Source organism: Leptinotarsa decemlineata, unplaced genomic scaffold, assembly GCF_025532065.1.
Source record: "Leptinotarsa decemlineata unplaced genomic scaffold, Ldec_3_MD MMD2_tig00078422_RagTag_RagTag, whole genome shotgun sequence".
In the NCBI taxonomy this organism is placed as follows: Eukaryota; Metazoa; Arthropoda; class Insecta; order Coleoptera; family Chrysomelidae; genus Leptinotarsa; species Leptinotarsa decemlineata.
In genome coordinates, this window is record NW_027412747.1 from 7,945,871 (window position 1) to 7,958,807 (window position 12,937).

Here is a 12,937-nt window from a genome sequence, read left to right on the forward strand (position 1 = left end):
TATTCCAGTAAAGTATCACTTTTTGGCAAGCTGTCGTCTCCAAAAATCTCGCCTACCGGCAGCGGCGCGAAAATTCCAGTACCGAAAACCGAACTAGGTTTGTTAATGCTCGCAACAGCTGCAAACTTAGGATAAATCACAGCAAAGAGCAATCAGAGAACTGCTTGCCAATCCCAACGGGTTTAGAACCTTCAGGTCGGTAGCTAAAGCTGTTAATCAAAACTTCACAAAATCCACAATTCCACCACTAACACAAGTGGATGGTTCAATTGCAACAGCAGCCATAGAAAAAGCAAATCTACTAGCAGAACAATTAGCGTCCTACTCCACAGTCGATTTTCTGGAATAGGCACCACCCACTATTCCCACACTAAAATTCACAATGTCTGAAATTGCTTTTCGACAACGTCTAGTCAGGCGAATTTTGAAACAGCTCAATGTGAACAAGGTGTCTGGTCCTGATGAAGTGCCCGTCATCGTACTTGAAAAGTACGCATATGAACTCACACCAGTATTTTGCAGACTTTTCAACCTGTCTTACAAGAAATGGGTTTTTCCTTCTTGTTGGAAGATTGCTCGCATTCATCCTATTCCCAAAAAGGGCAAGAAAAATTTTCCAAATAGCTATAGACACTTTGCTATCAGTGATATCAAAAATCATGGAGAAAACCGTAAACCGCCATATCCTTGAATATTTGGAAGGCTTTAACATCTTGAGCGATCATCAATATAGCTTTTGGAAACAAAAATCAACAGGCGACCTTCTGAATATCAGTGGAGTTTTATCCCAACACCAACTGTTATTTTTAACACCTCGACACGTATTTCAATCACCAAGTGATCATTTTCAAGACGAAAATTAAACTTAAATACATACAATATTATCCTTATTCATACCATAGATACCTCTGCTAGGTACGTGTGTCTAAATTGTCTTCAAATAATTTCACAGAATATTACTGAAGTTTAATCCCAGCGTTATTTTTAACACCTCGAAACGTGTTTCAATCACCAAGTGATCATCTTCAAGTGGAAGATTAAACCACTTCAATCTTCCTCTTGATACTTGATACCTTTCTAATAAATTGAATTTCGTTCAATATTTGTTTTAATAAATTGATGATACTGATTATTATTTGTAACTAACGTTACTGCAGATTCGTCCTATAAGGACATTTTCAAACTATTACATATATTTATTTTTTATATTTATTATCAAATATTTCACTTGTTGAAAGGTACAATGGAAAAAAAGATGAAAAAACATATCTTCCAATATTCAATAACAAGGAAAACATCAGCTTAAAAAAAGAAAAAACAAATAACATGGAAAGGGATAAAATCATCGATAAAATTCCTCCAAGGAGTAGCAATTTTTTTCAATTAAAAAAGTTTTCAATCTTGATTTAAAAATATTTATATTAGGAGCTGCCTTTATATTTACGTCTAATTTGTTGAAAATTTTCGGTCCGAGATAAAGATAGCTTTTCTGGTAGAGGGCTGTTCGATGTGATCGAGATACTAGCAAATTTCCAGAGCGAGTTGGATAATAATGAGTTTGCTTGTTCGATAAAAAACTTGATTTGTTATTATAAACAAAAATACATAATTCATAAACATATATCCCAACAACCGTAAGAAGTTTCAGGTTTTTGAAAGAGCTCCTGCATGACTCTCTATCCAAGTTTAGCAATTATTCGAACTGCCGACTTTTGTAATATGAAAATCCTGTCCACGGACGATCCCGTACTCCAATTCAAAATCCCGTATCGCAAATGACAATGAATAGTGGCATAGTACAGACTCAACAAGATTTCAACATTACAGTAGTTGGACAAGAATCTTAACAATTTTTATGTAGTTTTTCACAAAGTGAGTCGATATGTGGTGTCCAGGTGAGTCTGTAATCAACTGTGATGCCTAATAATTTAGTTTCTTCAGAGGATTCTACATGAAAATCATCATCCTCATATATACTGAAAATCTCGGACTCATTTGTAACCATATTAAATTTCATCAGCACAGTTTTAGTTATATTTTCAGGTTACTTTTATTTGCCCATGTTATAATTTGCTGGTATACCTTTCCAGTAATATCTGATAGAGTTGCCCAGTCTTTCTCTGCTAAAAGGAAATTTGTATCATCTGCATATGTTACCACGTGTACTGATGAAAGTTGTTGAAAATAGTGAAACAAGTCATTCGCAAAAATGATGAAGAAAAGTGGTCCGAGTATAGATCCTTGAGGGACACCTTGCTCTATTTTCCGTGGCTCACTCACAGTGACGTCAACAATAACTCTTTGAATTCTGCCTTGCAGATATGATTTAAATAACTTGTGAGCAGTCCCTCTCACGCCATATCGTTCCAATTTCTGTAGCAGTAGTTCATGGTTCACGGTGTCGAAAGCTCTTGAAAAATCTATAAATAAACCACAAATGTGTAATTTGCAATCAAGAGCATTTATAATGTGTTCACTGAAATCACATAAAGCTGTTTGTATACCCTTATTCTTTGTGAATCCATGTTGGTTTGATGAGAGAATGTTACTCATAGAAAGGAAGGAAATTAAATGATTTTTGATATTCAACTCAAATACTTTTAATACACTAGAAAGCAAACTAATGCCCCTATAGTTTTCATACAAATTTTTATCACCCTTTTTATAAATTGGTACAACATTAGCAATTTTCAGTTTGTCAGGAAACATCCCATGTTCTAGTGACAGGTTAATGATGTGATGCAGCGGATATGATAACTCATGAGCACATTTTTTTAGGTGCATAACCAAATGCACCCGAGTTTTTTAGTGTTTTTATCAAATCGATTATGTCATATTCACTAATGGGATGCATAAAAAAAGATGGCAGATGGGAACATTATTTTCCATATATTTTATGCATTTACAGGGCTCCATCTTCTGATATAGACCAGTTTTTCAATCATTTGGAACAGGTTCTTGATCAGTTACCAATTTCTTCTACTGTGATATCAACTGGTGACTTCAATATTAATTACAGTGAGACTTCCCATCAAACACAATATTTGAATAATCTCCTTGATTCATATAACCTAATGATGCATATTGACTCGCCAACAAGAATCTCACAGTATTCAGAATCAACTATTGATTACATCTGCTCTAATATGAATGATGATTCTATATCATGTAAAGTATTACCTTCAGGCCTTTCTGATCATGAAGCCATAATGTGTACCTTAAATATTAGCTTGGACAAGAATCAAAAGAATCATAGGTTAGGAAGAATATTTAGTAAAAGTAATTACAGTAATTTTCATAAAAAATGTTCAAACATCGACTGGGGAAAGATTCTTTCACTCCATGAAAATATTCAGTTCTCAGAGTTCCATAACTCCCTTTTATATGTCTTCAACGAATCATTTCCAATTCGAAAAATTAAAACTAAGAAGAAAAAAATTTGGATTACTAAAGGTATTAAAATATCAGAAAAAAATTTGCGTTGCTTGCATTATTTAAGAAAATATACCAAAGATGAAAGTTTTCACAACTATTTCTCCCAGTATCGAAATATTTATAGGAAAATAATTAAACAGGCTAAACAGTGCCATTATAAAAATAAAATAATCGAATCGGATAATAAAACCGTTGAAACTTGGAAAATAATTAACGAACTTAGAGGAAAATCGGCTAGAAATAATAATCTACCTATTTCACCTAATACTTTGAATAATTATTTCTGCTCAGTCGCTGGTAATATAAAAAAAAACATAACATCAAATGATGATCCCCTAGAGAATTTTGAACGATTCAAAGTAGTAGAAACCTTTGTCTTGCATGAAACGGAACTTCAAGAACTAAAACAAGTGGTAGCTATAATCAAAAATAAAAAAACAACTGGGATTGATGAAATCTCCATAAGTATTATTGAGAACCTTCCTGATGAAGCACTTGAAACACTCGTTCACCTGATAAACCAATCTTTCAACACTGGAATATTTCCGGAACAATTGAAAACGTCAGTAATAGTACCATTACATAAAGGAGGTGACCCTAATGATCCCTCTAACTATCGTCCAATCGCACTTATTCCTGCTATTGCTAAGCTCATTGAAAAATTGGTGAAAGTAAGAATCATAAACTTTCTCAACAAACATAATATCATCAGCAATTCACAATTTGGTTTCCAAAATAATAAAAATACAATCGATGCCGTTTTTAACCTACTATATGATATCTATACTGAAATCAATGAGGGTGAGGTAGTTGCGGCAGTGTTCTGTGATTTCTCCAAGGCTTTCGATTGTGTTGATCATAGAATACTGCTGCAGAAGCTGAACTATTATGGTTTTAGGGGACTTTCATACCAGTGGATTGAGTCCTATTTATTAAATAGAAATCAAATTGTCAAGTCTACAGAATCTTCCTCATTAGAAACAATTAGATCCGGCGTTCCACAAGGGTCTGTCCTAGGTCCAGTTCTTTTTCTATTATATATAAATGATTTGACAAGTATACATATATCCGGTAGATTCACTTTATTCGCCGATGATACTACCATCATCTGGCACAGTCCGTCTCTCCAGAATTTAAATAAAATAATCATTGAAGATATATCCAAAATTTCCAAATGGTGTGAGTGTAATATACTTTCTTTTAATATTAAAAAAACAAATCTAATTACTTTCAAATGTACGCTTAATGATATCAATATTGGAGTAAGTAGCATTGAAAGTAAGGGATATACTAAATACTTAGGACTATTTATTGATGGTAAGCTAAAATTTGATGAACATATTTCAGCATTAAGGAAAAACATATCATCTGGGTGTTTTGCTGTTAAATTGGTAGCCAAGGAATTAGACTTGCATTCGGCAAAATTGATTTATTATTCTTTAATCGAATCCCGCTTGCGCTACGGTATTGCATTCTGGGGAAGCTGCAGTAGTTATCTCTTTAATAGTATTCTGGTTTTACAGAAACGTGCTATACGATATATGTCCAAAGCTAATTATCGCGACTCTTGCAAACCTTTATTCAAACAATTCGGAATTCTAACAGTAATGGCTTTATAAATTTTTGAAACTGTTACATTAATAAAGAAACATATTGACAGATTTGGGTCACCCCAAGTTCATTACACTACTAGACAAGACAATAATATTAAACTTCCGAGACCGACTTCCACTTTATTTAAAGATTCATTCATTTACAATGGATGCAAAATATTCAATCATTTACCTGATGAAATTAAAGACATTATACCTCTTAAGCAGTTCAGAAAAGCTGTAAAAAATATTTTGGTTGTTAGACCGTATTACCACCTTGAGGAATATTTCAGTGACACGCTATCATAGTTGTACTATTCATACTCCAAAATTCTTAGTAATAGTTCATTTTTAAATATTCGTAAAGCGATATAGTGGTTTAGGTATATGATTCATAATATCACACATTGTTATCCAGATTGATATATATATATATATATATATATATATATATATATATATATATATATATATATATATATCCAACTATCAATAGAGCTTCCGTACATTTACAATTTTCTATCAATCGGGCGTCCGGTTTCAATGAGGCGTCCATATATGGACGCCGAATTGTTTCACCATGCCAGGCAGTTCAGAGGTTCCCTATCTTCCATCTGACAAAATTTCAGATGGGCGCCTATTTATCAATTTCATTGTCAAAATTATATGTATTGGCGTATATTCTAGTTGAGTCTTTTTTATTTTGGTGGCGCTCGGGAGGTACGCGTATACTTGTGCCGTATATTTTTCATACATGTGAGCGATTATGAGGCGTCCATATAACTGACAACAATGCAATAGTTTTTGCGAGAGGGAAGTCTCAATGATTTGTTAGAAATATCGTTGATTTGGTATGTTTGTAGGTCGGCGCCGGTTTCATACACAGGGTGACAATTTGAAAACTTACAAGGTCTATCTCTGAGCAATCAAATAAAATATAAGAAATCGCTGAAAACAACTTTCATAATACAAAGGGAGAAACAAATGATGTGATGACTAACTTGTTTTTTCTCTCACACCCTTGCCCCCAGCCACCACAACTTCATATTTTTGAAAGGCAACCACCTACTTGTGATACATTATCTGAAAGCTCTTAAGATATGCTCTTCAATGGTACTCTTCAAAGCTACATTCGATGCAGTAAGTTTTGGTTCATCAAATAAAAGAATTCATTCAGAATAAATTTTATTTTCTATTATTAATTTAGTAAATTTTCAAAAACATTATTTTTACCATTGTAGCATTAATATTAAGACTTGAATATTTTACGCCTCTTCTATTTTTTTTTTATTCGTCTCGATAATAGATAGGGATAGATAGGGAAGGAGAGTGGCACCTTGTTTTAGAGGTCTTTCGAATACCTTTACTACTCTGTCAACAGAAAATTTTTGTGACGATTAGTTTTCGAGATAATTTGAAGTTTTAAAGGTATTTGCATTGAGTTCAACTCTTTTTAAAATAAATCAAATTGTTTTTAAGGTGCAAGTTACGTTCAGAACTCTCATAAAAAAAAATAAATTTTTGCTTTTTATGACAACCTGCTAATACGTGTCCATTTGATGTCGAATTATTTGTTTATTACGAGGAGATTTCTCCGGGGGATGGGGTTGGTTACCACCATTACATTTTAGGTAAATTGAGTGGCACCTACTTATGAAGGTTGAATTGCCTCTTCAAGAAGTTGTTAATAAGAATCACCGGTTGAATTTCCATCAATGAAAAATGAACCTATAATATGATTGCCTAATATTCCGGCCCAGATATTCAACTTTTGGGGATGTTGGGTATGTATTTCTGCGTATTGTCTTGGGTTTTCATCCGACCAATAACGGCAATTGTAACGGTTCACGCAACCATTTGAATAAAATAAGCTTTCGTCCGAATAACAGATGTTATAAAGCAGTTCGGGATTTTGCATTAATATTTCACTCATGCCCTCACAAAACTCCTGTCTTCGGTCAAAATCATCCTCATTGAGTTCACGAACAAGTTTAATTTTGTAAGGATGGTATTTGTGGTTTTTAAGGATTCTCCATGCGATCATATGGCTTATTCCTGCCATTGCGGATAAACCTCTGGTACTTAACCTGGGATTGGCGATGACTTGACCAAACACTACAATCGCATTATCGTCATTCACTACCCTTCTCTGAACATCACTTTTTTCATTTAAAACCGAACCTGTCTCCCTGAATTTTGTGACCAAATCCAGAACGTGATTTCTGCTTAGGTGTTTACCAGGTTTTTGCTCGTTAAATAAAATTGATGTTTTATTAGCATTTTGGTCGTTGCCAAAAAATGAAGCAATAACTGAAACCCTTTCGGCAGTAGTGAAAGAAATGTTTAAACAAATAACAATACACGACCCGTTTCAACAAAACAATCGAACGTTGTTATTTAACAAAAAATTGATAAGAAGAACTGCTTAAAATTTTTTTTATTTAGGCATACAAGTTACCGAGTGGTCTGTCTAATGTATTATCAACATGGCAATTTTAACTTCAAATTATCTCGAAAACTAATCGTTACAAAAATTTTCTTTTAACAGAGTTGTGAAGGTATTCGAAAGACCTTTAAAACAAGGTGCCACTCGACCTACTTTCCCCATCTAAATAAAGGTCGTCGGACGCACCTCTCTGAGGGGGTGCGTACTACAAAAAATCTGATTAGTCTGAAAGGTGTCCCCCTTCAATTAGAAATCGACGTGTCCGAGCTTTTTTGAAAATCTTACTTTTTATATTCAAAAACGGCTCTGTTAGGTTTTCGTTGTTACACACTGTATATAGAAGAAAATGTAAATGGCGAAATGTATGATCACATGCTAGAAAGATCTATCGAACCTCGGATAGTTCATGAATTAGAGAATCACAGAGACATACACGGCAATTTATCTTTGAAAGAAAATGTATTACATTTTCAACAGAATGGGGAACCTTATTATTTTGTAGTTCCAGTTATTCAATGGTTAGATAATAATTATGCTGATCAATGTATTGGAAGAAGAGATTCTACTGAATGGCCTCTCACATCCCTGGACCTATCTCCTCTAGATTTTTTCCTCTGGGCCACTTACTTAAAATAGGTTGTTTTAAAGACGACGCAATCTGATTCAATAAAGCCACTGAAGGAAAGAATAATCCAAGAATGCTGAGCTATTTTCAGAGAAACATTTGCCAATGTTTCGGAATGACTTTCGGAAATGAAAATTGCGAAAGTTATAAACAATTTAGTGAAAAATAAAAAATGGGTCCAGTTTTTTGGAAATATCTCAAAAACTAATTGGAATTTTCAAAATCGAAAAAAAAAAATTCGAAAAGAGGAAGAAATTTCCTATCGAAAAGTCCTGACTACCGGAACTGTAGGACCAATATTTATAATTTTCCCGGAGCTCTGAAATAGAGCTCTAAATCGGGTGTTTAGCCGCGTGTAGGCCGTGCGTGTTTATGTTAATTTTACAAAAAAAAATTTATAGCATATAAAATATATAAATTGAGGAATGAAAAAATTCAGTCATATACTCAAAAGATAAATTAACAGTAATCTGTCGGTAAAAAATTTTTAATGCAATTATTAGATTTATTATGCTATTGTTAATTAACAATTTTTTATCACTCGATTATCATTATTGCAAGTGTGATATTTTTCAAACTAAAAGTGTGGAATTTTTTTCCTTCCATAGAGTTATGATTATAACGGTTAGGAATTGATTTACTTCCAAAATATTGAAAAATTATTATTTTTCAGTTATTTATTAACCATTTACTGCATTTTTGAATTAAAAAGTTTATTAAATAATCGAAGAACAATTTTTTTTTATTATTATTATTAGTATATTTTTTTTTCAAATCAGAAGCTACATAAAAATATTTTTTTTATTTCATCACTTATTGTTTAAAACTTTGTTATAAATTCGATAAAAAATGGAGTGAATAAAAAAATGCATGGTTTTTTTCATTCATCAATTGCAACTGGAACAAAAATGAAATGAAAACATTCATTTGTTTCTAACAAATTGTTTATTCAATACACAATGGAGAATTTTAAAAATTAAATTGTTTTTGTTCCGAATTAAAAACAAGATGAATAATTATTTTAAAAAATTGGTTTCTTAATATTATTAATTGGTGGTAAAAAAATTGTTACTCAACAAATGCGTTTTTTTGCATTGTAAAAATTTCTTCAAGAGACAATTGAAAAAAATCATGATTTTTATCAAAAATTAAGATCCAAAAAAAATTCAATCATGTTATAAACAATGCATTTGTTTATAATAAATTTTTAAACAATGAGTGATAAAAATTTTAAAGAAATATGTTCATCTAACTTCTGATTTGTTGATGATCGAGCGATAGAAAATTGTTAATTAACAATAGCGTAATAAATCGAATAACTGCAATAAACATTTTTACCGACAGATTATTGTTCATTTATCATTTGAGTATATGCCTGAATTCTTTCACTCCTTAATTTATATATTTTAAATGCTGAAATTTTTTTTAGTAAAAATGGCCCAAACAGGCACGGCTCACGCGCGGCCAGACAGCCGATTTCGAGCTCATTTTCAGGGCTTCGGGAAAATTATATATATTGGTCCTACAGTTCCGGGAGTTGAAACTTTTTTATAGGAAATTTCTTCCTATTTTCGAATTTTCGATTTTGAAAATCTCAATTAGTTTTAGAAATATTTTCAAAAAATTAAATCCATTCTTTATTATTCTCTAAATTGTTTATAACTTTTGCTATTTTCATTTTCGGAAGTCGTCCGTTTTCAAAAACTTTCTAGACGCTATTCCGAATCTAATGACACCTCAACCATAATTTTCGGAGACTGCTGAAGAAAGTTCGGAAAAAAGCACTTCTTGATCAGATTAGTCAAGTTCAAACATAGCTTAACAATCTTTCAACAGCTACAGATTGGGGATGAGAAAAAACAGAGACTCTGTTTTTGCCCATGAAAACACCATAATCATTGGCAGGTTTAGAATTACTGAAACTAGTTCATTGTAGTTGCATAGTAGGTATCTAACTGCAGTAAAACTTAAAGCAGTAGAAAAACAGTGATGAGTGCATCCGATGTTGTTGGGATGATGACAATTTCAACTTCGAGTACGGCATGATTGTTGATCAACAAAATACTAACCATCCAGTATATCGAAAACTGATTCAGGCATTCTACGTATCAAACTCAGATACTAACTCTGACGGTTAAGAATGCGTTAATAATAAATTGTTTTGGTAATAAATGATAAAATTAATTATGAAAAATGTTTCTGTCAATTTGTAGAGAAATGTCAATTATGATTTTCAAAATAGAAAACATTCTCCGAATAATCATTTGAACGTTCGAGATATATAAAAAAACGTTCATAAACAATTAAAAATCGTATTTTTTTCTGAATATCATATTATGAAGATAAAAATTTTTTGAATTCCCATACGGTCATACACAATTTATAAACAAATTGCGCTAAAACAGTTTGTTCAACTTACCGAATGTCTTTATTTGATACAGAAACAGGATATAATGATAAATATATAGAAAAATTAAAACAATATGTTATGTTACTAAAAAAAATCATAATGAACAAAATATAATGTTTTTGAACTTTTATAATGTGATCTTGTGGAGCACATTGATAAAAAGAGATTCACGTTCATTACAAGACCAAACACGACTATGATACGATATTTCATCATGGAATCCTAGTGCCTATCTTCCGGCTCCATCATCAGATCAGCTCCAGAGTACCTACCATATTGTCATCAAAATCACATAAAACTGCCAATTTTCATAACGCTACGATCTTTAAAAGATGGTTAAATTAGTTTTCTTAGATTTGACTACATAGTTACATACATACATACAGGTCGACCTAATAAAAGCGTATTAAAAACGAAAAACTCTAGAAAAAATTAAAAAATATTTAGGTCAGTCCTTAAAGAAATATTGAAAAATGCATGACTCGAAAAATCGTATACCATACACGGAAATGAATCTTGACAGGTCTTGATGCCTTCTAGATGGCTATCCTGTGTAGTGTGTATCAGCCAAATGGAATAAATATGACACTGAGTAAATATGACTGTGCTCAACAAAACACTCAGGCACGTCCAATTTTCAACAACCAAATTTTTCAATGCTCAATAACTCAGTTAACGGGAACAACAACTCGACCACGAACTCGGGCTTTGCAACCGTTACCACATCGCCTCTGATAATGTATACCGCAGTAGTAGACGAAACGTCAGGCATAAAAACCTGCAAACCACGCAAACGCTGAAAACAGATTTTACACTGTCATCTACGGCCGTGAATATTTACATTCTTTGGTAATTCATATTATTTATCCTATCGTCTGTCATTTTGGCGTCTTCAACTAGTTTGAATACTTTGAATTCTTGCTGTTTTCTAATGGAAATATACAATGAACTTTTTGTAATTAAAGTTGAACTTTCAATAATCACACCATGCATGTGTCGGTTTCACTTCTCCTATCATTATATTCGGCTCGCTTAAATATCATACAGTGTTAAAATGGAAATATGCCAACCAAGACAAAAATTATCGAATGATATTGAAAATTTCGTTATGGAATAAACTTTTCATGATCAGTCAATATCACTTGGTACCTATGTAAAAATGAAATACATACCGGCTACCTGAAATCCATACGCAATTTGTCGTTGGCACAACGCTTGTTGAAAAACAGATGTGAAGAAATTAAAACCCACTTGCTGCCTACATTTAATGCGGTAAATATTGGCAACGTTGTAAGGATTCCCAATAATCTATTTCATGTATGAAAATATACTTATTGGACTCCCTATTATCAATCAGATGTCTGATGATGGTGTATACTGAGGAGTTCTTATGAATGTTTGACGGACGGACGCTCTACTATCGAATCAATAGTGAACTCAATTTTTTTATGGTGGTGAAAATGTCATGCCAGCCTACAGAAATCAGTTTTCTAGTACTTACCATGAAATATATTCGGTAAATTCTTCAAATTATGATGGACGCCCTATCAGCGCATTCAATGTATGGATGCCATATTGATATCGGGATGTATATATATATATATATATATATATATATATATATATATATATATATATATATATATATTTTCTCTCTTGTAAAAATTGACTCAGGCTTAGGACTTTATTGTGTTTTTAATGTATGTACTATGCATGTGTGTGTCTGTTGGTGTGTGTGTACACACACCTTGTACTGATTTTAATATTTTATATGTATTATTTTGCACTATTTTTAAGCTTTGTAACCATGATTTATCATGTATACAATAAAGCATATTCTCTCTCTCTCTCTCTCTCTCTCTCATAAATTTAATATCTATCTCATCATGACACTGCATAGGGGAAAAAAGGGCATTGAAATTATTAGCCATCTCGATTTTTGATATCTCAACATTACCATCATTCATTTCAATATTAATGTTTCGTTTGTCATTTATCCTGAGATGGTTAATTATCTGCCACATTGTTTTCGACTTATTATTGGATTTTGCTATTATATGATCAACATGGCGTTTATGATTTTCCTTCAATTCTTCCCTATATATTTGTGTGAGATGCTTGCTCACATTTTTATAGCGATCATCTTCCCTGGCACACTCTGAATGAAGCGAAACCAAGCCTTTGATTTAATTCACGATAATATTATAATTTTTTTTTCTCTGTCCACGAAAACGAATTGATGGAAAAGCCACTTCAATGTAATAATGAATTATATTATGGAATTTATCATACGCAACATTTGGGCAGGTAATGCCATCAAGATCTTCCCAGGACTCCCTAACCAAAATTACATTATTTTTCATCTCGTATACCATTTTGTTCAGTGAAGAATCTAATCACTTGAGCAAAGTGATCTGAGATGTGCAAGT

General features: G+C 32.4%; 1 protein-coding gene across 2 annotated transcripts in view; it reads left to right on the plus strand.

The window, feature by feature from the left end:
* Nucleotides 1-12,937, plus strand: part of LOC111508229 (uncharacterized) — a 34,047-nt gene that overhangs the window by 17,089 nt on the left and 4,021 nt on the right. The window lies entirely within an intron of this gene.